Genomic DNA, 24,674 nt, shown 5'->3' with positions numbered 1-24,674 from the left:
GATCAGTGTGCCCCAGACCCCAAGGTCCTCTCCAGAGCACATTCTGTAAACCAAGATAGAACCATCCAGGGGAAGGTTCCTTGGGGAGGGGGGGGCTCACTTGAACCTCTCATTGGGGAATCTTTGATAGATATGCTAATTAGTAAAGCCTATAATGTTGGGGGGGACCCAATGTTGGGGGGGATTAGGAGACACACGGAAGAAGAGAGACACAGAGACACAGGGAAAGACTCGGTGGGGCACATCTTGATGCATATGACCTGGACGTGTACACCTAAGGATCCTTAAGAATAAACACCAAGGTAAAATCCCTTTTCCCCTTCTAACCGTGTATGCCTCTTGATTTTAAGACCAGGAAAAGGCATCAGTTCCCCTTCTAGTCATGCTTTACAAATATGAAATCATAGTAAATTATAAATTTACAGACTTTGGTAAGATGTTTTGCTGAACCAATAAGAACATTTTATTGGTAGAATAAGGGAAGAATTAAAAGTATGGAACAAGAAAAGAAAAGAAAACTAAAAAGAAGAAAACCAAATTGTCTTAAAATAATTCGTAAAATAATTATAATTTTGGTGACTCTGGTCTTCATGTGACCAAAAATCTTTTTATATGGAAATCTGATATTAGGTTATAGGAAGAGAAATATTTTTCAAAATAAAATATTTTTCAAAATTACTACTCAAGAAAGCAGATGGGAGTGAAAGTAATAACATTATGTATGAAGAAAAAAAAGCTTGAAAACAGACCCTGAATTAAGGAAGAAATTTGTTAACTGATCAAGAATGGGATAAGGAGAGAATGATAATACAGAGAGTGGAGACAAGTATGAGAAGACTGTTGTAACAAACAGCTGCTATTATGTTTACATAGCTCAGACAAGAAGAGGGGAATCTTCAATGTAAAATGTAGTTCAGTAATAAAGCACTAAAGGAGTTGAAATGGAAGAAAATTGGTCTGGCTAAAGACACAGATGTTTCGTTAAGATTAAGAAAACAGGAGGATTAGATGAAATACTATAAAAATAAATATAAAAATAGGGGACATTCCTACATCGAGGATGCTGAAAATTAGGTAAAAGAGAATGAAAATACGGAAGCTTGGACTGCAGAACTTCTTAGAAATAAATGTTTTAAACAAAGTCTTCTCATGTCTGAGAAGAAAAAAGCAGACTTACAGGCAAATGAAATGTTGCTGGTTTAGTCACATCTCTTAGGCAAAAAGATCCACAGCTTTTATAAGTCACGCATATTGTCATGGAAACAAAATTGGAAGTCTTGCTTTGGTGAAGGGTATTTCGAGCCCAACAAAAGCAAAGATGCACATTTGCTTGTTTCAGTTATGCTAAACAGAGGAGGTCTGTTGTCAAGTTATCTTTGGATAACTTTGTTATAAAGACAGCTTTACCTAGTGTTTTTGACTTATCATCAAATACAGAAGGAAGAAAGAGTAAATAATAAAAATATTTATTGTAAACAAATACTACTTTATTTTCACCATTTCCATTTAATTTTCCTGTTGGATAAATTCAAACAGGTTTACTTTCTGGATTATTAGATTTATATTACCATCTTACATAGAAGGAAGTGTTTAGATGTTCTTGGACTGCTGTTAAAAACTGACTACGTCATCATTTAGATATATCACATATAAAAAGGAAATGCAGGTTTGGTTTCTCCTTGCACTATTCAACTCACTGATGGAAAATATTATGGATGGCATCTGAAGTTTCTGGCCATTCTGAAATGTCAATTGATTAATGCATTGTTTAAAACCCAAATGGTGTGACATAATAACCATGTGACCTAGGAAAGAGTTATTTTGTCTAAACCAGACTCTCAGTAAAAAAGAAAGAAAAACAGGAAGAGGGGAAAAAAAGTAAAATAAGCTAGAAGAGATTGAGAAAACTCTTGTATGCCAGTGAGGCATACAAGATGCCTCTAAATGTTTAGGATTTATCTAGGCTAGAGTAAGGTGTGGTAAGGACTGTGTCCTCCTTCTGAAACACTGAATAATGAGATACTTTCAAAACAGACCAACAATGACATTCAAAGCATGGAAATGTCCAAATATTTAAAACTTGCTGTCCAAACAGCTTGCAAATTTGAGGTCTCTGTGAATATTGTTCAGAAGGCAATTTTATCTCATTAGGCAGTCAAACATACCTACAGATATTCATTTCATCTCTGATGGGCTGTTCAAAATGTCTTCCAAGACAAGAATAGAAATGAAGACAATAGGAACCTGCTTCAAAACAAAACATAGAGGAGTTGTTTTGGTGCAAGACAGCCCCAGATAATGACTGCTTTGCCAATGGGGTCTGAATGTTTCCATTAATTCAAAGGGCCACTATAAGTTAACTGAAAATAAAATATTGTAACCCTGAAGGTTACAATAAGCAGAAATCATATGATGCACAGGAAGTGCCTAAGATGAAGATGGCTGGAGACTGGTAGAGCATCAGGTGTAAGTATCTGCCTTGCTCTTATGTTTTTCTCTATTTGCTTATGGCTGCTGTTAGATATGTGAAAGGTAGCCAGGGTGAGCTTTGGTCAGTCATACCATGTGTGTTTCTGTGTTCTAGTCTAAGCACTTCCTCCTCAGTTCAGAAACTTGCCTCTCGTTGCCATGCTACCATATGTTCTGGTCATTTAAACCTTCTAGTCACAGGCCTTGAAAAACATAATCCTGTTTATAGAGTTCTTTCCGATACCATTTTTTTTTCTCCATCAGATCAACTTCTTTTCCATATCAGCCATTCAGCATTTTTTGGTGTTGATTCAGTAGTTTCTGTGTATTTGAGTTACTTTTTCAGTAACTGCTGTTTCTAATACAGTTGTGCCACAGCAGTTCTGCAATGTCACCCATCTTTTAAAATTTTGAAAATGCTTTGGAACGGGTTCATGCTTTGGGAATTGTAATGCAAAAGCAAAGGTCTTTCTTACCAATTGCTCTGCAAACTCCACCTTCTGGAAGTCACATGTCTCTGAAATTTCCATAGTACTTGGTGTGACTAATTCTTGCCAAGCATCAAGACTGCTGCAGTGCCTGCAGCTCTGTCCCCTTCTGGGAGCTAAAGGTATGGCTAAGGCCAGGATCTACCTCATATCTACAGGCAAACCATTCTTCCCAAACTTGCATACACACTAGCACCCAGTGCTCATCTAACCTCTTTGTCCACACTTTTCAGGCATTTCTGATGTCATTCCAGTGAAGAGATGTTGCAAAGAGCCTAGGAAATTGAGAACTTCTCCTAGCCTGGACTTGTGAGGGCTCTTTTGCCATTTCAGGTGAAAGTACTCTATCTGTGTACTTGTTCTGAAATAAAAGATCAGTGTTGCTTGTACAAAGAGCCTACACAGATCAATGGCAAGCAGTGATCAGCAATGTTTTAGCCTCCCAGAGGACACTGAAGAAGATGACACGTGGGGTAGCAGCAAGGGTCTGGCTGCTCCCTCATGAAGGAGCACAGAGTGACCCCAGCATAGCCTGTGCCCTCGCCAGCAGGTGCCATCCCGCAGAGACTGAGCGCATTGGGCAGAGGTGGGCAGGTCCACTGGCAGCCCCAGGCACTGCAAGCAGTCCAGCTGGTCCAGGAACACTGGTTCCTTCCACTGAGGGAACCAGTTAGGAGTATAGTACACAAGGGCCAGAGACCGCACTGGACACATTCACATCCATCATGTAGCTGGGCCAGGGAATGGCAGCCCCAAGACAGGATTAAATGGAGGTACTGGGGCTCAGGAGAGGATTGGGGGACGCCCTGGGGAGGCTGGGCTGGGACATGCAGGGCAATCTGTACCTTCTGGTCTCTGGCACTACAGATTGGTAGTTGAGTTAACTTCATGTCCAGTGAATATTGTAGTATTATACATGGGAAATGGAGATGTCAGAGAGGAAGATTAATACATCATGCTAGGAACTATAAGCCAAAACCTTTTTTATTTAATTAGTATGTTCTTGTTAACAATTTGTTTTCATCCTGGCAAAAAGTAGTAGAGCATAGAAGCTGATAAGACCTTTTCCTCTTCTACCCAGTCTAAATACATAGTGGTCAAATTCTGCCTAACTTGGATATCACATATATATCTCAGTTTTCATTACTCCCTCAAACAATTAGCTAATTAGTTCATAGAAAACATCTGGCAGTGAATTAAATCCAACTGACTGATTAAAAAAATCAATATAGTAAAAATGGAAAATTAATTACAGAACATTCTATAGGCAGTGGTTTAGTTTATCAAATTCTGAGACTTCTTGAAGATCTATGATGGTTCCATTGTAACCACTGGCATCTAAACTAGTTACCCTAGACTTCCTTTTAAATCTGGCGAGACAAATATATGCTTTTTAGGTGTGTTTATCCTAAACCTTGTATCCAAAATGTGCCATGTACTTCTCTTCATGGACCATAAAGTGTGTTGGCTACTTTAGAGTGTAAATACTGCATAGTAGACAATTCATGATTAGGTGAGGTGAATCCCACATTGTCTGAATGAAGTCTAAGATTTCATTCAGATTTTCCTAAAAATGTTTGTTCCCTCTTTCTGGTGTGTAAATCATCCTATCAGCAAGACATTTACTGAAGTGTGTTCAGTACTGTCTAGCTCCATTTAACATCTGCCTCTCAGCAACACTGGAACATGCCTTGCAGAAGAAAGCAAGTTAGCTGGGAGTCATTTGTCAACTTCGATGTCTTCCTTCCAGACACCCAGTTCTGTGAAACTTTCCCTTACTCAGTTAGACTGTCACAGCTCATTATTGTCATACTGTAGCTCGATGTAGCTTTGCAGTCTCAGATATCTTGATAGCCATCAATCATGTACAATAAAAAACTCAAACCCTTGGCTAATTCTTTTTATGGGGGGACCAAAGCAAATTCCTCTTGTTACAATGTCAGTCTGCATGTTTTCTTTGTTTGCACTTGGTTACATGAAGGTAGGGACTATATGATACTTCAGTCTATTGTTCATGTCCTTCAAGAAAATTGTGACAACAAAACAGCCCCAAAAAATCTTACATGCCTAATTATTTTAACTCTATTAGAAGCTTGCCTTTATAAGACATTTCTCAAAATGATGCCACAGTTAGCCCTTTATTAATTGAGAGCTACTTGTTAGGCTAACGAATGTTAAAAGCTTTGTGAATTGAAAGCAGAACATTTTTATAAAGAGGTATTGCAATTAAAAACAGTTATTTGTATGAAGTTATGTCCACTCACACATAACTTGTATAGCTGGTTGAAAAAATTTTGTTGTCACATTTTTCTACAAAAATGCTATTCCATGGAAATCAAAACTTTCTGTAGAATGGACCAATTAAGGTGACCATTCATAAGAAAAAGGCAATTCAAGTTGAAAGATAACAGTGAGATCAAAATATCCCACTTCGATCTCAAGTTTCAATTTTTCTTATTAAAACCTCTCTTCATTTTCAAATGTAATTTTTCCATTGGGAATTATAAAACATAAAGGAAAAAAACCATAAGAAAATAAGCACTTCATTTTACTAAGAGTGAATTTTTAAATATGTAATTTTCTTGAAAATTTCTTGAAAGCCTTTTCTTCTTTCTAGTATTGAAGAAAACTAGTTCTTTAAATCAATTCCCCACAGAATATGAAAACCATTTCCTGAACAACTCTAATCATTTCTGAGGCATATATTTCAGAAAGAAATCCTTCTCCACTTACCGTTTCTTCTAAGACAGACAGATGAATCATGCCCTGGAGGTGCCTGTTTCTTTCAGCTGGCTATAAAGGGAATCTAGGTTGATGAGTCTAGACATCGACAACCAACTTTCAGATATTTACCCTTAGGCAAGACGACGACTTTCTATTGAAAAGATGAAAATAGTATACAATTACTTTTCAGTAAGCATCATTTTTTAAATCATGCTTAAGGGAATGTTTATCAATAGTCTGTCTTCTAATTATATGCCTTGAAAGAGATTAACTGGGGAGGTGGTAGAATCCCTGCCATCCCAGTGCGAGAATTTACTGCGAATAACTATGGATACATGACAACATCTTTGTATAATTTCAAATTCAGCAACCCCAAATTTGTGAGAAAGTTTAATAAATACAGATACATTGAATTCTGTCCTCCCTCTTCTTCCCTTGGGGACAGCAGCCCTGGGAAGGCTGGTAAAAATCCCAGTGTCCTGCTCCCAATGAAAGTAACTGCAGCAAGTGGCAAGAGCAGTGTGGGTGAGCTGTGGGTCCAAGAAGAGGCATCAGGAGATGCTCTGTGCAATAACAGGAGCTCTATCAGACCTTGACATGTGATCAAAGAAAAAAGTGATGTGCTAGTGCCTCAAGACATATAATAAACTACATTTGGGGTTATTTTGCCTGGAGAAAAGGAAGCTCAGAAGGGGCTTTATGACTCCCTACAACTACCTGAAAGGAGGTTGTAGCAAGGAGGGGTCAACCTCTTCTCCCAGGCAACCAGTGACAGGATGAGCGGAAATGGCCTCAAGTTCCACCAGGGAAGGTTTATATTGGATATTTGGGAAAATTTCTTCATTGGAAAGGTGGTCATGCATTGAAACAGGCCGCCCAGGGAAGTGGAATCAGCATCCCTGGAAGTGCTCAAAAGGTGTTTGGATGTGGCATTTGAGGACATGACTTAGTGGTGAACATGGAGGTACTGGGTTAGTTGCTGGTCATTTCCAATCTTAATTTTTCTGTACATTTTAGCAATTTCATGGAGAAAGGTGGGAAGCTTACAGGTATTTTTGTTATAAATGAAGCTGGAGAATAATATAGCTTGTGTAGAGGCTATTTGAAAAAAGAAAAACAAATAGTGTTATATTGTACATGTGCATCCAGGTAAAGGTGAGGTAGCTGTAAAATCTAGCAGGTGAGGGGTACTTTTTTGGACTAGGGCAAATATGACCACAGAGAAAACATATGCAGCTTCTCTTTCATGACAGTTTTGGAGACAGAAGAGAGAAGTTATATGTTTATTGGGTCATTTTTCAAATAAAGCAGAATTAAGGTTATTTGAGAACTGAAAATAACTCTTCATTTCATGGTTTTCTAGAAGTCTAATATTTTTTGACTTTCTCAATCTGAAAGGGCAGAAGATATGCCTGGGATGCCTTTACTGTCTTAGCAGAGTTTTGTAGCAGTGAACTACTTTCTTTCTTGAAGAGAATGCACTTACATTCACTTTTGTACATGCCAGTGGACTTTAAAGCAGCTGCAGACAGCCATTTAAGATGTGGCTATAGTGATGCAGTTCAGGTATGCAAAATCAGACAATGTTTTTCCTTGGTACTTCCTGGAGGAGGAAACACCACTGTCAATACTGCACAAAGAAGGAAAGGGTCAACTCACAGGGCACAGACACAAGTGTCCCCCAAGGCCAGTGAGCAGCTCTAGGGATCCCACATCACTCTTCTCTCCACTAGCTCCAGGGGTGACAGAAATGCCCAGTTCCCTTCCCTAAATTTCTGTTTGTTGCAGCGCAATGGAGATTGGCTAATGGTTGTCTGAAATACTGTATCAGAAAAGAGAAAATAACTTGGCTCTATAGCTGATGATGTCAATGACCTTTCATGACATGATGGTTACAGTAATAGTAAGCGCTTAAAAGCAAGTTGATGTTTGCCCCTGTCATCATCTACTTCCCCATTTCAGAGTATAAAAGTTATACCCATCCTAGCCATTCAGAGTGTGATCCTTTTTTTTCATCCCATTACAGCAAGAGTATTTAAGAAGCAAAAACCATTCATAGAATCTGATAGTTGTTATAAAAGCTTGCTCTTGCTTTCTCCAAATGCTTCCTTTGGAGAACCCCAGGACACAAACTCCCCAAAATATCTCTGGACCTCCATGTCAACAATGCAATCAAAATTGAATAAACATACATATTTTAGAGCACTTATGCCAGATATCCTTTGCACATGAAAAGCTTCTCAGGTCATTCATCCAAACACTGTTAAATGAGTGCAGGTACTCCTGGAGCATAAACAACCTAAAACAAAACCATCTCTGGCCATGTCCCCCAATGCTGGATGAAGGAGATCTGAGATAGCCCCTTGCCATGAGCTTCTATGGGAGAAAGGTGAAATGCTTAGCATTGACTAGGAGATATTCCTCATTTATGCACAAGGGAAGAAAATGGGTAACTGGGGAAGACAGCAAGCCTACTTTCTCTTGTCCCTCTTGCTGCTCTCTGACCTTAACTTCATTTTACTACCTTTCCTTTGCCAGGATGATGTCTTTTGGTTCCTGCTCTTGCCTCACCCTTTACTTCACTCCTGTACCCCTAACATTTCCTTCGTAAAACACAGAGATTGTCATGTCAGTGGCCTTGTATATTGGATTCTGTTAAGTCTATCTGAGAGATATCCATGGGCTTCTAAAAGTTCTTGCTTGGGATCAAAATCTATTAGAAGTTCTAATCTTAAAACCCTCTTTTCCACCCTGTGAAGATGTGCTTAGACATCTGGTTTTGTTGCTTGGTAGTGCTTTCATCTCAGAGGAAAATTAACAGAAGGTGAAATCTTATCAGGATTTTATGGTGAATCTATTAAATTTAAGATATGCATATTTTCTCTAAATTTCATTTATGCATAATATCTATGAAAAATTAATTTGCCATGTATGTAACTCTGAAAAACTTGCTTATTTGGAAAAAAAAGCCCATAAAATTAGCACTCTATCTCTATACCAAATTATATTCTGTTAAAATGCTAAAAATAACTAGATTTCTTCATTATATGAAGCAAACAGCTCAGATTTTTTCTGGGAATCTTTTATCATACCTTCAAGTATATTAATTATAGTTAGAGTTAAGTGAAAATATTCCTATTTATTTGATTCGTTTTGTCTTTTTGCTGTTCCTAAGTTGTCTGCGACTAGACCAAGCCTTTCTGAAACATACTTTCAACTTACACTGCAAAACCAGTTTGAAAGCATGGCATTCTGAAATGACAGCTGAGGAAATGTAACCCCTGAGGTTTGGATACAGCTCCTCATGGATACCAGGAGGCTCACCCAGTGACAGGATTTGCCATTCCTTTTTTCCCAACATTCCCAGACTGAAGTGTGAAGAGGGGCAGGATATGGTCACTGAGCCACCAGGCTATTGCTTGAAGTTTCCCCGGATGGTTGCTCTTCCTCGTAGATACCATCTCACATGCAAGATTGAAAGGTAACCCACTAATATCTAAAACTTGCTTGTTTGGGGAAGGAGGTAAATCCTTTTTGACATCAATCCTTTTGAAAAGAAGTTACTGCAATTCCTTACCAGTGTTAGATAAAATATCAGAGAACCTTTAGGGTCATTCTGGTGACATTCCTCAGCACCCTGCTGTTAGCCAGAGATCAGCACTGCCCGGGAGTGAGGCTTGGTGGCTTCACTTATCTCCAGCAAGAGCCCAGTGCCAGCTGATCTATCCACCATCAGCAACCTTCGGAAGCTCTAGCACTGCTTAGATGATGCTGTATTAGTGAAACCTCATCACTGTGAGAGCACTTTATTTTATTAAAAGTGCAATTAAAACAAAATCAAATACTTTCATTAACTGCAACAACTAAAAATTATACTCCCAGTTGCTTTCTTCTCATTAAGAAAATTTGCATTTGAATAACTTTTCAACTGTGTGTATTTGTAATTAATGCAATTACAAGCCAGAGATATGTTCCCAAAAGTAAAGAAAACTTCCTTATCAGTTTTACCATTTTAATTGAAATAAGACTTTCTATAGTGAATTATTTAATGTCTGTTATCTGAAAAGTACATATAGAGATAACAAATCAGCCTCGGTATTGGGGACTGTGCTCATTTATTTTAGAGCTGGTGTAAGTCCTGGGAGCCACACAGGATGAATTGTTGGGTTCAACCCTGGAATACTGAGTATTTTTACTTTTTTGGTTTATAACCAGGGCCTACTGTTTAACTCTGTAAAATTATATTTTTCTTTTCCAAATTAATATATGACAGATAGGAAGATAAGTATTTATAAAAGGAAAAAAAAAACTTTAGCTAGGTTGAAGGAAGATAAAACATGTTCATGGCAAGAAGGGGAAAAATGATGTAGTTTATAAATAAAATAATGCAACCTGGAATTGTTGTATAGTCAAGGTTTTCAGACACAGTCAAGGCAATATCATGCCGGATGCTGCACAAACACATTTGGAGCCTTTACTTAAAATTATTTACCATGTCTGTTTTCAATCCTGAAACCTTTTTCTTTGCAAATTTCTCCTGGATTTCAGAGAGCCTCTTGGTCAGGCCTCAGCATTGACACAATCTACATGTATTACTGCAGGGCTCTGCATCTTCATGCATGTATTCCATGAAGCCTAGTTTGAAACAGGAGCCACAGGTGTGCACTACCAGTAAACTGGCACGAGACAAAAATGGTTTAAAATATGTAAGTCCATAAATTGGACAGTTCACAAACAGCTTAAAAGGTTTTTTAAAAGGTCCATCTATTGCTAGCTATCATTGCTTGGTTAAGAATTTGTCAACAGGGAATTCTCATTAAATTATTTCTTTTCTGTGACTGCACAGAAATATCTTTCCTTAATTTTCATTTTTCATTCTGAAAATGTATTCAAGATGCATAAAATTCCTTTAGACACTTTCTCTCCATTAGTGAGAGAATACCCATCTTCCACTAGTCCTATGACACAAATACATTAAGATTTTTCTTATATGATATGTTCAGCAGCAAAACAAACCATATGTAGAGAGTAAACAAGTAGAAAGAAAAGATAGACTGAATAGATAATTTTCCAAACTTTCATGCTCCCCCTCCCTTTCCTCCCTCACAAGTACAGGACTCACAACATGCTCTCAAACTGTCTATCTTCTAGCTTTAGTTCACTGCTGAAAGAATATTCCAGGTGAAGAACTGAAAAAAGAAAAAATTTCATAATGACCTGAACAGTAAAGATGCAACCATATGTAATGGACAAGAAGGAAATGGAATCCAATCAGGAATTGCTTCAAGAATGTCCTGTCTACTACAGAGTAGGTCAAACAATATGGTCACATTAGCTCCTTAAGGGTTATATGTTGTTAAACTAGGAATTTGCCATTAGTTACATCCTAGAATCATAGAAAAGTAGAATCGTTCAAGTTGGAAAATATCTCCAAGATCATCAAGTCCAACCATCAACATAGAACACCACCATGTATCTGCACAGGATTTGTTCATCAACTGGTGTTTTTCCAGTCACCAGCCATTTACTGGTGTTTTTCCAAAAAAGAAGGCTTCCTCCTCTTCCCTTGAGGGGTTTGTTGCAAGAATGAAATTTAACATCACAGGAGGCGAGTTCTAGAACTGATCAATACAACTTTTCTTCATTTCATCCTCAGTTCTATACTCTGTTCATTGAAGTGTGTAATTCTCATCTTTTCTTGTACACTATTCAAATATATATAAATTGTTACTGTGCTTTTGTAGAGTTTTGGCTATCATATAGCCAAGTGATACAAGTTTAGTCTTCCTCTTTCTCTCTTCCACTTCTACAACATTTTTATTGCAGTTTTGGTGTTACTCTGACTTGTTGAGACCTTCAGGACACTGATTTGCCCAGAGTGAAACATGCTACACCATGCCTGATTCGTCACCAATGCTACAGAACACTTCAGCTCCTCTGTATTGTTTCCTCATATATATCAGGTAATTTCCAGGTCCCTGCAACAACTTTCACTGAATTTGGCTGTCTGTATCACAAGGATTTCCATATTGGATCAATACTCCCCTCCTCATAAACCAAAAACAAAAAAACATTGAATTTTGTGACTCCAGGCCATGGATAAGGAACTCCTAAAACGTGGCATTTAAAATTCCTCTGCAGGTGAACACATTTAGAAAATTTGACAGATTTTTTTCTTATCCATTAAATTAATTAAGGGCAATATTGCAATATCATTTTCAACACTCACCAGATTCATTTAAAATTTGAGAGCATTACAGGAACCCATATTCCACCAATGCAAATTTTAACTATGACTCAGCACTTCTCATTTCCATTAAATTTCCACCCCTGTAAGCCACTGATGACATTATCCCTCTTTATTTCTACTGTCCTTTTAGTATTAGCACACTAGTTCAATATAATACATAAATTATTAGAGAACTTAAAAGTTGCATTGCAATCTTTGCTAGAGAATTTTCCACAGTTTCATATTACTTTACAGTGTTCTCACTTGTATATTATTTGGAGTTTTGACTTTCAAACATTTGAACAATTCCACTGAAATAAATACCCATGCCAAGAAATTTAAAATTAAATCTAGTATGCTATAGATATGCCTCTCAGGTTTGAACAGCAATATGGCTTCTTTGATAGCCTTTCAATAAAGAATGGTCTTATACACAATCTTTCCTTCAAAACTGGTCAAGGCACCTCTCCTCTTTGGACATCTTAATTCAGGAAACTTGTAGAAAATTACCCAAAGTTTTGCCTCTTCTCAAATTTGGTTGAAATGGGGCACTAGATTCAAAAGCTTCTGAAGGATAGAACACATATGTTTTATCAAAGTGTAATTATTTCAAATAAACTACTGTTCATTTGAAGAGAAATTATATTTTAGAAGACGTATATATATAAAAAAATGAGGTAATAACTTCTAATGAGGAAATTGATGATTAACAGATGAGTCTGCTGTCACCTACACATAACTGGGAAAATATATTTTGTCTCACAGGAAATTGAAAAAGGCAATCAAATTTCTCAAATTTAAAAATCTAATGACAGGTTTCCAATATTGTTTTGCAGACATTACTGACTGCCTTTAATTCAAATACATATTGCTTGTACAAAAGAGTTACTTGGGATACTGCTGTGCAAACAGAAACAATCTCTGCGCTGCTTAAAATAGACTGGGGTCACTTAATCTGCATCAATTTGTTAAGTCAGTCATTTCTTAAAAAAGGCTGAAAATTCAATTTCAACCATTTTAATAGCCTATATAACATACATGCTGGCAAAATAATCTTTAAAAAAAGAGATAGTAGGTGTTAGAAAATATAATTTATCTATAATGAAAAAAAACCCAAACCCAAACAAAAAGCAAGCCTCAAAACCTGCTCCCCAAACTGTATTATACGAATTATCTAAAATATCCATTCTGCAGTAATTTTCTGGTTTTTAATGCCCTCAAAAGTCCTTTCCTTGCACTGAATTGCTGTGCAAAATCCTGAGTCATTTCAGCCTGGAAAGATCTTTACCCAGTGGTTTAAGGTGGTGTTATTGGTATGAGGTATCTGAAGACATTAAATCTGAGAGACATCATATGAGATCAAGTCTGTGCCTTTTTGCTTGGAGACACCTTCTACATTGCAACCACTCTGTATTCACGGATGTGTATATCACAAAATAGGCATTTCTCAGTATCTTTCATTTTAGCAAATGGCATTATCATCAGATAAGTAGAGGCTGGAGTCAGACAAACTGAAGCACTTTGAAGTGGAAATTTAGACTTTTGTGCTTGTATGACACCCAGAAAAATGCAGCATATCCTGATTGAAGATCTCACAATATAAAACACATTTAATCTTCCTTAAGCAGTCCCACTTTATATTGTGTCTCAGGTTTTTTTCATCTAAACTGTGGATTGGTAAAAGTATTTTGGATCAGTGAGTTAATGTAAAAGCACGTATTTTATGCCTATTCTCATTTTACAGTCTAATCTTAGACATGTTGAGGCCATGAATGAAAGAATGGAACTGCCTTTCGAAACATCCTGATATGTTCATAGCAGGAGCAACCACCCTTCATGAAGTCCCTCATGAAGAAAACAATGTGTGTGTCCAGCCAGACCTAACCATACCAGTATATGGTGCTGTGTCAAGAAAATTTTTTCACAAAACCTGTCTGCTACATTTTCTGATAGCAATCAAATACAAGAGCAACATTAGCACTAACCTTCTGGATGCTTCTTTTCCACCGCCTTCGATATTCTGGACACAGTGAATGAAAACAGGGAGGAAAAAAGAGTTGATTACAAATACCAAAAGCAAACTCTATTAAATATTAGAAATCACAGAGATTTAGGTTTGAAAGTGTCGCAAAATGGGGATCTGTTGAGAAACAGAATTCAGTGTATCAAGATCAGCCCCAAAAGATATTTGGGTAACATTCTTCAAAAATTTTCCTACAGAAATGTTAAAGAAACAGTAATATAATAGAGCTTGTCTTGCTTTAGACAGAAGCCCTTCTTGAATATAGGTTTTGATAAAAAAAAAAAAACTACTGTCTTCTTGCTCAAGTGAGAGCTCCTGCCTTTGTAACAGTTTTTTACAGACTGGAAGAGTTAATTGGTTTCCATTAAGAGATTCTTTATATCCATAGATATATACATATACACCTCATTAAACACTAAATATTCTTCACTAAACACATACAGGTAAAGCATGAGTCAGGCACCTAAATGGGAGGCAGTGTTCTTCACTCTCCACTTCTACACTGCATTCTGCTCTCTCTTACAGGTTATTTTTTCTACCATGTTTGTATTTGTTGTTGTCCTCTGGATTCTCTTTAATGGTGTGTTGCCCTGTAGCAGCCCAGCTGATGCCACATAGATCACATACCTCCAGTGCTTTACATATGATATTTATTTAATGTACCACAGAATAACCTTTGGCTTTTCAACAATAGGATCACATTGTCAACCTAAATCGAATTTGCTGTCCGTGGTGCTGTTTCCTATTCTGTGTTGTCCCAACCTACTGAAGAGGAAGGTGGAAAAGGTATTATTCTGATACAGGGATCTGTGGGTGGGATGAGATATTGTGAAGAAGTGATACTGAGATGATAATATAAAATCAAAGCTAAATTAGAAGTTCAACTATTTACTTCATCAAAACCAGAAGTAGATACTATACTGGAGAAAAACTGCATATCTCATGCAGTGCTTAGTGTCAAAGGCTCTATACTCTCTCTGAATTGTATCTTTATGCACATTGGCATGAAACTACTTGTGAAGTTTTATTACCATATTGAATAATAGAGTTCAGAGCTGGTAGGAACCAAATGACATATCTAGTCCCAAGGCAGTGTTTATTATCTCTGACAGATATTTGTCTGACCAGCTCATAAACAACCAGTCCCAGTGCTTTCAATATGCCTGGCAAAAATAATGTAACAATAATATTTAGCCTCAAGTTTTCCTATGATTTAAGCCCATTTAATATTTTCCTACTCCCATTAGCCCACAGCACAGCTTAGGCTCTTTCTACTTTCAAATCTTTTACATATTTGATATTTGTCATGTCTCCCCAACACGTTTTTTATAGTAACACAGCACTGTTGACTCATGCTCAACCTAAGTACCACTGTCCATTCCTCATACTACATTTTAGATAAGAAATACCATCTAAATACAGTAGTACTTTGAAATTGTCCCAGAACTGCATCCTAATTTTCTCAGACTATTTTTCCACATCACTATTAAACCTCTCTTGGGTGTATTTAAGTCCTCCTACATTTGAATTTTCTGTAAACATAAAATAACTGTAATCAATATTGAGAAACATATCTCATGGATACCATATATCTGCAAACCATTGCATACAGGATATTTTCTGCCATTTGAGATCAGTGTGAGACAAGAGTAGTCACACCAAGCACATTTATTCATAAATTAAAGACTGGAGAAGCGATTCATGTAAGCAACAGTATCCCTAAGCAATTCTAATTTATGTATCTTACATTTACAGAACATGGCAGAAATCCACACTTCCCCAGCTTTAATGGTATGCACATCCATATGCAAGCCTAGTCTTAACTATGCTCTTAAATCTCTTTTGTACAGGTGTTTAGGAATGTTGAATATTTTGTATTTTAGTAAAGTTTAAGTTTAATAATTAAGCCACTGTTTTCAAACACAATCCAGCTAATTTCTTTTTGCTTCAACCAAATTGGTAGATATATGTTCAAAAGACACAGTAACAAATCAGTAAGGCCTTTTCTGTATCTTCCCCAAACCAAGGTCCACTCCATGCTGCACAGTTTAAGGCTTCTCATCTCTCCAACCATACACACAAACTCAGCCATCTGAAAATGCGGTGTTTAGTCCTCAAATACAGCTTTTTAGTTTGCACTTACCCTTTACAAGTTTTCATATAATCATCCCAGAATGCTTTTACTTTTCATTCTGTCAGATAACCATGGAGATCTGAAGGGGTTGATGTTTCTAAGCAAGGAGGAGTAAGGCAGTGCTCCAGTCTTTGTAGAAAAAGTAATCCAAAACTAATCCTGTTTATTGAAGCAATAGTTGTTCTACAGCCTTCACCAGTCAACATTGTTCAGAATTTTTAGCAGATTTTTTTTTTCTTAATCTGGATGCAGTTCTAAGAAAAAAAAATCAGAGAAAAACGAACATTTAATTGTTGTGGACAATGAGCAACATGATCAGCTATGTCAGAAAAACTTCAACAGCAGCTTCGTGTGTTGTTCCCAGGCGTGTTAAAGTGAGCTAATTATAGCAACCCTTATGTATTCTCAGAACATGTGTTCATTCTTTATGAAATTGTGGGATATCTTAGTAGAGGGATTTCATGTAAATTATTTATGATTAATCCTGTGGCTTGGCTTGGCTTATGTCCACTCTCAGTGAAAAAACTTTAAACTTAAGTGGAAGCATGATGTGAAATATTAAAGAGAAATATTTATATATACATTCTCTTTCTATCTATGGATTTCAGACACGAGATAAAAGGTTTCTGTTGTTGATTATTTCAGCTCTCTTGGTACTACTGCAAAACACTCACTGTTGAGCTTGAAGCTACAGCTTGGGGATTTCAAACTGACAGAGAAATGCTCCAAACTACCAGTCTGCTTTTGATTTGCCAAAAAGTCTTCTGAGCTAGCAACAGCAGTATGCTTCTGGTATGAAAAAGATCAAATATAATGAATCACACTCATCACCCTCTAGAGAAACAATTACATTGCTCTATTAAATAAAAGCAGTTTGTATGAGGTAATGATTTCAGGAGTCCACAACTGAGTCCTATCTATATTATGCATCACTTAAAGTTTTGCTCTAGGTAAAGGAGATGTTAGCTGACAGCACAGCCAAGTTTATATTCAAAACCAGCAAATTGCTCACAGTCCTTTATTAATGGATGCACTCCGATACAGAACTTGCAATGCTGTCCAGTCAGTTATCTTTAGAGTATGTTTAAAATGAAAATTAATTCAGTAGCTGCTCAAGTAATTTCCATTACCCTGTTTAATGCTCCCTATTATAGACAAATCTTCTTTATGGAACCATGCAGTGACAGATTGGCTTTCCTTGTTATCAGGTATCTAGCAAGTGAGCCTCATCATACAACTCTGGCGACTATAAATGATGTTCTTGTTCCCCTGGATACACCCTTGTGTCCTTTGCAATTTTACTTTCCTTTGTCTTTTATAAAGAAGAATTACCAAAGAACAGAATTTAAACTTATCCACCAGATTCAAGGTTGTTTATTGTCTTTGACGAACACATTCGCTATTTCTTATGGCTACCATATCAAAGTGATTTTGTCACCTAAACTCTTCACTGGGAGACGATTCCCAGGGTACAGCACTTATAGTCGTTGCTTGTCTTTTGTAACATGCCTGCTTTTCTTCCTGAAAGTCTGGAAACTCCTCCTCCTCCAGGTGCTAATGTAATATCCTATATTGTGCTTTCTCTCCAGGTGTGTAATGAAGATTAATCAAGGCTGATCTGCGGTCATGACTTCTCTTCATCCTTCCATCCATCCTGATTTTGTGCTTTATCCATAAACTTGGGCTTCCATATTAGATGAAAGAAAAATCCACAGATCTCAATTTACCACGACAATACATTCGTAAACTCTGTAGATGATTTTTCAAACTGTAGCAAATCAGTTAACACCCTGAATTCTGAAGCCCTGTACAATCTGCATAAAGCAATATATAACCAGTTATTATACTTTCAAAGCTACAGTAGGAGTGTAATGCTTTAGGTAAAACAGCTGTCGACCAACAAAAAAATGTAACAATTCATTGCGCTGTTTGATCCAAAGCACTGTGTTCTGATACTCTGAACGTAAGGGCAGGTGAGGAAGGCCTTACAGTGCCTGTGCCAGGCAGCAGTTCACTACTTGTGCCTTGCAGACACAGAGATTAGAGATTAGAATTGCTCAGGATTCAACCAGAGAGCACCCAAAATGAAAGCAAATTTTCTGAGAAAACCAAATGGATTTTGCTGACTATCCTGGACATACAGGGGGTGCTCTATTAATCAAGTCACAAGAAAATAGTTTAGAACTCAGCATACTACATAGACTACATACACACCACTACATTATATGCTACTACATTAACATTGCTGAGCATACTGTATACATTAACCATGCAGCAGGCACTTCTGATGCACGTCTGACATTCAGAAATATATTCTCAATATATTCAGAAAAATATTCCACTCTGAGTTGACAAGGTATTACTAACCTAAGAATTATGATAGAAAACAAGGGGAGTATTCATTTTGCCTACTTCAACAGCCTACAAAACCAGACTACACTTCCTGCACAGTAAATATAAAGGGATAAGTAAATATCTCAGAGATTATTTCAGAGGATTCAAGCTAAGCAGCAGTGGAAGTCCTCTGGAGGGCAACCAGAGCACTACCTTCCTGCTTACCTTAGCTGCTCTAAATTGTTCCCTGGAGGTGTCAACTCTACTCTGCTGATTACAACCGGTGCCCAGACTCCCTATTTAGAAACCTAATTTGCTACCTAAAATCAAATGTGGTGAATAATTCCCGAAGACCTCAAATTTTCAAATTGGCCAAGTGATGGGTTTAAATTAAATATTAACAAGTTTAAAGCTCAATTTTTGTAACTTCTCCAAAAAAAGGTGCATCTGAAGCAGTCAACAATGAAGTTAATGCCCTGCAGACTGCAGATCTTCATGCTGTATTTAAGCAAATACATGCTAACAATCTGTTACACCCCGCCTAATGGATTTTACATCCAATACCACCAGTATAAATACAAAGCAATTTCAATACAAAGAAATTTCAATAATGGAAACTGATGCAGAATAAATATCATGCTCATCGTTTCATAGACTTGTGTAAAGTAAATAACACATATCCCTTTCCAGTGGGATTTTTAAGGTAAAAAGTACCTTCTTTTCCTCACCTTGACATTAATTTAACAAGAAATAAAGTCAACATACTTATAAAAGATACAGGAGGACAGCAGTGCAGGTCCATCTCTTTTTCAGCATATACTGTATGATCTGTGGTCATACAGACTTTTTCATAATGACTGCATACTTGAGCCTCTTTTCATTAAAAGAAAAAGACATTGGTACTGAGCTTTCTCTTGTATTAACTACCAGTTCAAAATTTAGCTATCTAGGGTAGGTTAGTCATCTAGGTCTCCCTCTGTCGTCAGTAGAGTGGCAGGTACTTCCAGAAGATGAGTCATCTCATCTATTTTAGACACATCTTAGAACTGTATGAATCACTCTGAAAATCCTTCTCCCCACAGTTACAGAGGAAGCCTAGACAACTATCTTAGCCAGGACACTTAACTTTTTGCCAGCTAAGGCAGGTGCCTGGTACTTGGTGTTCTTGCAGAAAGGATGTAAGTTTAAAAAGTGTTTCTTTGAATGTAGACATGTGTCAACTGATGGCAATATAGAATCATGTTCATGCTGAGCTACGAGACCATAACAGCATTAAATCAGTATTAGCCTGCCTTGTTACTGACCTTGAGGTGAAAAATTCCCTATCCCTCTGCCAACTTTTTGTGCTAACTAATTCACAGTTGAACACATTGATAAGGCAGGTGCAGCTGGGCAAATACCCTAGCAAGCATCAAACCTATACATTAGTGACTGGGCAGTAAATTTTTTCTAGCCAGTTCAGGTAGTCTTTAATCCCCATTGGTTAATATCACTTAATGGTTTTATATCATCCTGATTTAAATTTATACAAGAGTGCTTTCATACAAATTCCATTCAAAATATGCAGTTAGATTCAGAAAAGAATGACGTATTATGACACTGCTATATATATATATATATTCTTTTTTTTTGCCCCACACTTCAAAATGGGCTAGAGAGGGAAAAGGAAATCTGCTAATTAAATTTTGAAGAGGTCAAAATAGTGTAACACACACCAAGCTCTAATTCAAAGAACATAGGAAGCAGAGCAATTCGGATTTGTCATCCTTTGACACAGACTGTAACAATGTAGTCAGAATTTTAAGAGAAACACACATCTTTTTTCATTCTTTCTCTCCCTCTAGGGTCACTGCACTGTGATCTATTTTTACACGGGAAATAAAAGGAGTTTCCATTGTTAAAACAAGTTGGATGCTCCCATATCTCATATTCGATCAGAGAGCATTTCAGAAAGGCTAGCGTCCTCCTTTCAATCAGCTTTGAAGCATTTCTACTGGTTATAGACAGCGTTCATCCACAATATTATAATCATAAAAACTTCTATTTTTTAAAAAGTGGGTAAAAAATGTGACTTCCAATGACTTACAAAAAAATGGTATTGAAATGATTTCTTTAAAAATGCAAAAGCTAGAAAAGACATAAAAGCAGCAGAAAGATAATAGACCTAACCACATATCCTCAAAATTTTAGGGATACTGATGTTCAGATGTTAACTACTTTTTCTTCAAAATTCCTCTGCAGAAACAGCTCACCAAATATGATGAATCTAGTGCTATCTCATGTTCTTGAATTTTCCATCAACTTGAAATACCAATTCTGCATTGCCAGTTTTTTCACTAAGCCCACTGTACAACAAAGGAAATTTGGAGGAAGAGGGAAGGCAGGAGAGAGAAAGATGAAAAATATGGAGGAAAGGGCAGGGATGGCAGTTGCCTTGTATTTGACAATGTCTTCCTGATTACAGCAGGAGACAACTTTGCAAACCAAACACAAAGTATAGTTACAAGAACACAGATCACATTTCAACCTTGACATCCTAAGAAGGAACACAAGCTCCACCACCAATACTGAATCCCATGCACCGTCAAGGCTCACGGTTGTGCTACCTTAGGTCCACGCTGCAAACCTCCTTTCTAAATACTGGTCAGAGTTCAGCCCCCCTGTATGAAACATCCAATAGTTGTAGAAGACCACAATTCCTGGGAGTCTCCTCTCCTTCCTGTAACACTAGAAACTATCTGATATTCAAAACCAGGGGGTTTTTTGGCCTTACCTCAGCACTCTGTTCACAAAGCCTGTTCCAGTTCTCTGGACAAATGTGACACTCAAAACTAAGCTTTTAGTTTTGGATTGAAAATTTGCCCTTGAAAAAATAGCATCCATTGTCCTGAACATACATGCCAAGTAAGTTTTATTAGATGTGCAAACATTTGGGTGAAGAAATAAATCTCCTCTGTATAGCCCAATAAAACCCTGAATATAACTTCAGTGTGTGAATGCCCTTAGCAGATCTGTTTCATATTGTGTTAATTCATACCCAACTGAAGGTGGCTACTGAATGTAACAATATGCACGATGATTTATTTCAAAATTCCCTTAATAACACTTTGAGACTGTATTATGAAAAAATATTAAAATAAGGACTTAACACACAACATTAGAGGCTGTTCATAAGTGCATGAAGTAGCAAAAAAGGAGAATTAGTGGTTCATAAAATAATTTATTTGCAGTTTACAACTCCACCTAAATCTGGCCCCTTTAATACAAGGTACCATGTTTGTATTTGTCTCATTTCTTAACATGTATTTCAGTGCTGAAAACAGTAAAATGGTACCAACATTTTGAACACTACTCTCTTGATCTTTTCTTGAACATAGTACATTAAGTTCTCATTTTAAACCAGTCCTAATTACATTTTTGCTTATGTTTTTTTTTCGCTAGTACTGCAATAGTTTCAGTCTCTTCAATAAAATACACTGTGAATCCATACCCATTCATTTATCTTTACGTAAAGATCAGATGGCAAATTGCCTCTTTCTGCAACCTTAGAATAACACCTAATCCTGGGTTTTCTTCCCATATGAGCTTGTTTAGGAATATGCTGGCACCAGCAACATGATCAAATCTTCAGGAAGATAACCAGATTTGCAGACACCTAGCAGTCCAGTGTGCATAAGTAAGCTGCATTTTTGCTTACTTGAAGGCAAACAAAATTTGCTGCTCTCAGCAGCTTTAGGAAGCTTCCCAGATAATGGTACCAAAATAAACAATATTCCCCACCTGTGATCAACACAAGTGACACGATGGAAATCTCTGGAATCACGGGTTCCCCATTCATATCACAATCAATTTGAAAGTGCTTTTTGCTTTCAGTATACTTGCATGGCTTACCCGAAGATCTCACACAAATTTCATCACCTGTTACATTGCATTTAGAGAGAACTGACAAATTCTCACCATAACAGATCTACGTCTATGCCTGGCAGACATCAATTGGCAATCTCATTTAGTATTCTCATTTTAAAATACACCTTTTTTCTTTTCCCTGCTTAATTTGTTTTCCCTGTCACCAGCCTTATGATTGACTTTTTTGATTTATACTGGAGAATATTCTGTTAGCATACTATTCATGGCCTACTCTCTACAGTATTCTTGCATTTTATAAATAATTTGATAAATATCTTAAAAATCCATCCTGAAATATGGCTTTTAGATGTATACGCAACAAAATAGGTTTTAGTTACTTTGTTAGAATTGGGGTGCTGACTTAGGGATAGAAATAAAATAGGAGATCAAGTATTCAAAATAAAACCCCTTAGCTCCTGAAAATTCCCTTGTAGTTATTTTCACATCAAAAACTACAACCACTGTGATATCTTAACTGTAACCTTTTCCAACTACATTTTTTATCAATTATTATTACAGTATTACATATACTGTATGAGTTTATACTTAGGTGGAACTGAAGGGAAGGAAATGCAATTCCTTATTAAAAAACAAAACACAATATCTGCTCAAAACCAGTCTGGCAGCAGATAAGATATATGAAAAAAGCATAAAATTTTCTTAAGAAATAATTGAGGAAGAACTTTGGAGAATAATCTTTCTAAACATGCCTTTGAATCTAGTTTTATGTACATGGCACATATTTTTTCTAAATATTTCTTAATGTTAATTACTGCATTAGGAGATACTTTTATTTGCTACATAAACCATTTGCATTTAACTTTATCACTTAAAATTTCATGGTTCTTTTACTGTTACATCTCAGCTTTTTACTTCACTAAAACCAAACATGATTCTAATAATACACCAAACATTTGAACTAAGCAAAACTATCACGTCTTTATTTTTCTTTCTAATGGCCACACATGGTCATTAAAATCCTCCTGATAATTGGGTAACTGCTATATGTAAGCATACCTGCAATATAATGCACATGCAGCAAACTTCCAAAGCTTAATTTTTTCCTGCCCACCTTTCTGCAAAAGTAAATACCTCCACAGGGTCACCTGCAGGTAATGATAATGACTCCTTGGAGCTGCATTTACTAAGTTTTTATGATCTGAACCCCATTACAAATCACGAGAGGGAATATCATATCTGATACAGGAGCCCTGTGATTCTCTCCAACACCTGGCAACTTGGTTATGTCTTTAAAAAGTTACTCAAAAGTAATTTTGTTAATTCCATGACTGTGTGTCCCAACTTAGTTTCATTTTTTCCTATTTCATCTCTCAAGTATGAAGAGCATCTCAGGTATTGTACATATACTTGGTATGGATTTGCCATGCTGATGTTCTTTTATTTCCTGCATTCTGTGATATCCTGCATTTAGTGTTGCTAAAGGTCCATACATTGGAGTGACAAGAAGTCACAGAGAAAGGACAAAGTTGGACAGAAGTTCATTTGTCTTTTGATTAATTTTCATTCTGTTTCCACATTGTGACAGGGAAATCCCCTATGAATTATTTTAAACTGTTTTGTGCTATCTTTTCTCCCAAAGGTGTTCTGCATATTGACAAAATCCACCTAAAAGCTTTAATGTGGATACTTCTATCACCCTCAGTAAGCCTGCACACATACAAAATTCTTAGAATTGTTACTTTGTTTCTGCTAAGGTGTATTATAAATTCTCCTGGAAATTCCTGGAGTGTTTAGAAGTTTTAATCCTTACCTCAAGCAATATTTAAGCAAACATCTTCTAATGCATCTTAAAAAGAAATTATGGTTTTGCCTAAAATATGGGCTAAGCTGAAATCTTCGTTTTAATTATAGCCTTTAGCATGTTAATTGTATATCATTAAAAACTAAGAGAACTGCATTTTTCCCTAACGTAATCAAAATATAAGACAAAATAAATTTGAGAGTTACATAAGAGAAATACTTCCTAATTTGGGGGTTTTAAATGCTGCAATTGTTGTGGTAGCTCTGAAGTTTGCAAGGTTTTTTGGCAAGAAGCATGGGATTGAACCAAAGCAATTGTAACCCCGAGGATGCCATTTTCTCTGAATGGATCAATCCAGAAGCCCCCTGCACTTGCTGGGAAGCTGTAAGCTTCTGTCAGACATTGAGACAAATTTTCCAACCAGCTCTTGTGTTATATGAAGATCAGCCAAAACAAGAATGTCTGAAAGAGTTTTACAGAGGGGATGTAAAGCTTGGGATAAACAGAGAATTGAAAATAATCTCAAAAAATTGAACTTGATCTGCCTTCTTTGAAGTTAAAGTGATTAGAATGGAGCAGAGTGGGATTTATAGACTTCACAGGCT

General features: G+C 36.7%; 1 long non-coding RNA gene across 1 annotated transcript; it reads left to right on the top strand.

Annotated features, from left to right (window-relative positions):
• The first annotated feature begins 14,631 nt into the window (after positions 1-14,631).
• Positions 14,632-24,280, top strand: LOC121659306. Its single transcript, XR_006014268.1, has 3 exons — positions 14,632-14,719; positions 16,713-16,859; positions 17,657-24,280. It is a non-coding gene; the product is annotated as an uncharacterized LOC121659306 (long non-coding RNA).
• Positions 24,281-24,674: the final 394 nt, after the last annotated feature.

The sequence above is a fragment of the Corvus kubaryi genome, unplaced genomic scaffold, assembly GCF_017639235.1.
Source record: "Corvus kubaryi isolate FWS band 111438036 unplaced genomic scaffold, C.kubaryi_AGA036_p1.0 split3-73, whole genome shotgun sequence".
Classification (NCBI taxonomy): Eukaryota; Metazoa; Chordata; class Aves; order Passeriformes; family Corvidae; genus Corvus; species Corvus kubaryi.
The sequence above is the reverse complement of the archived record's forward strand: the minus strand, read 5'-3'. Positions and strand labels throughout refer to the sequence as shown.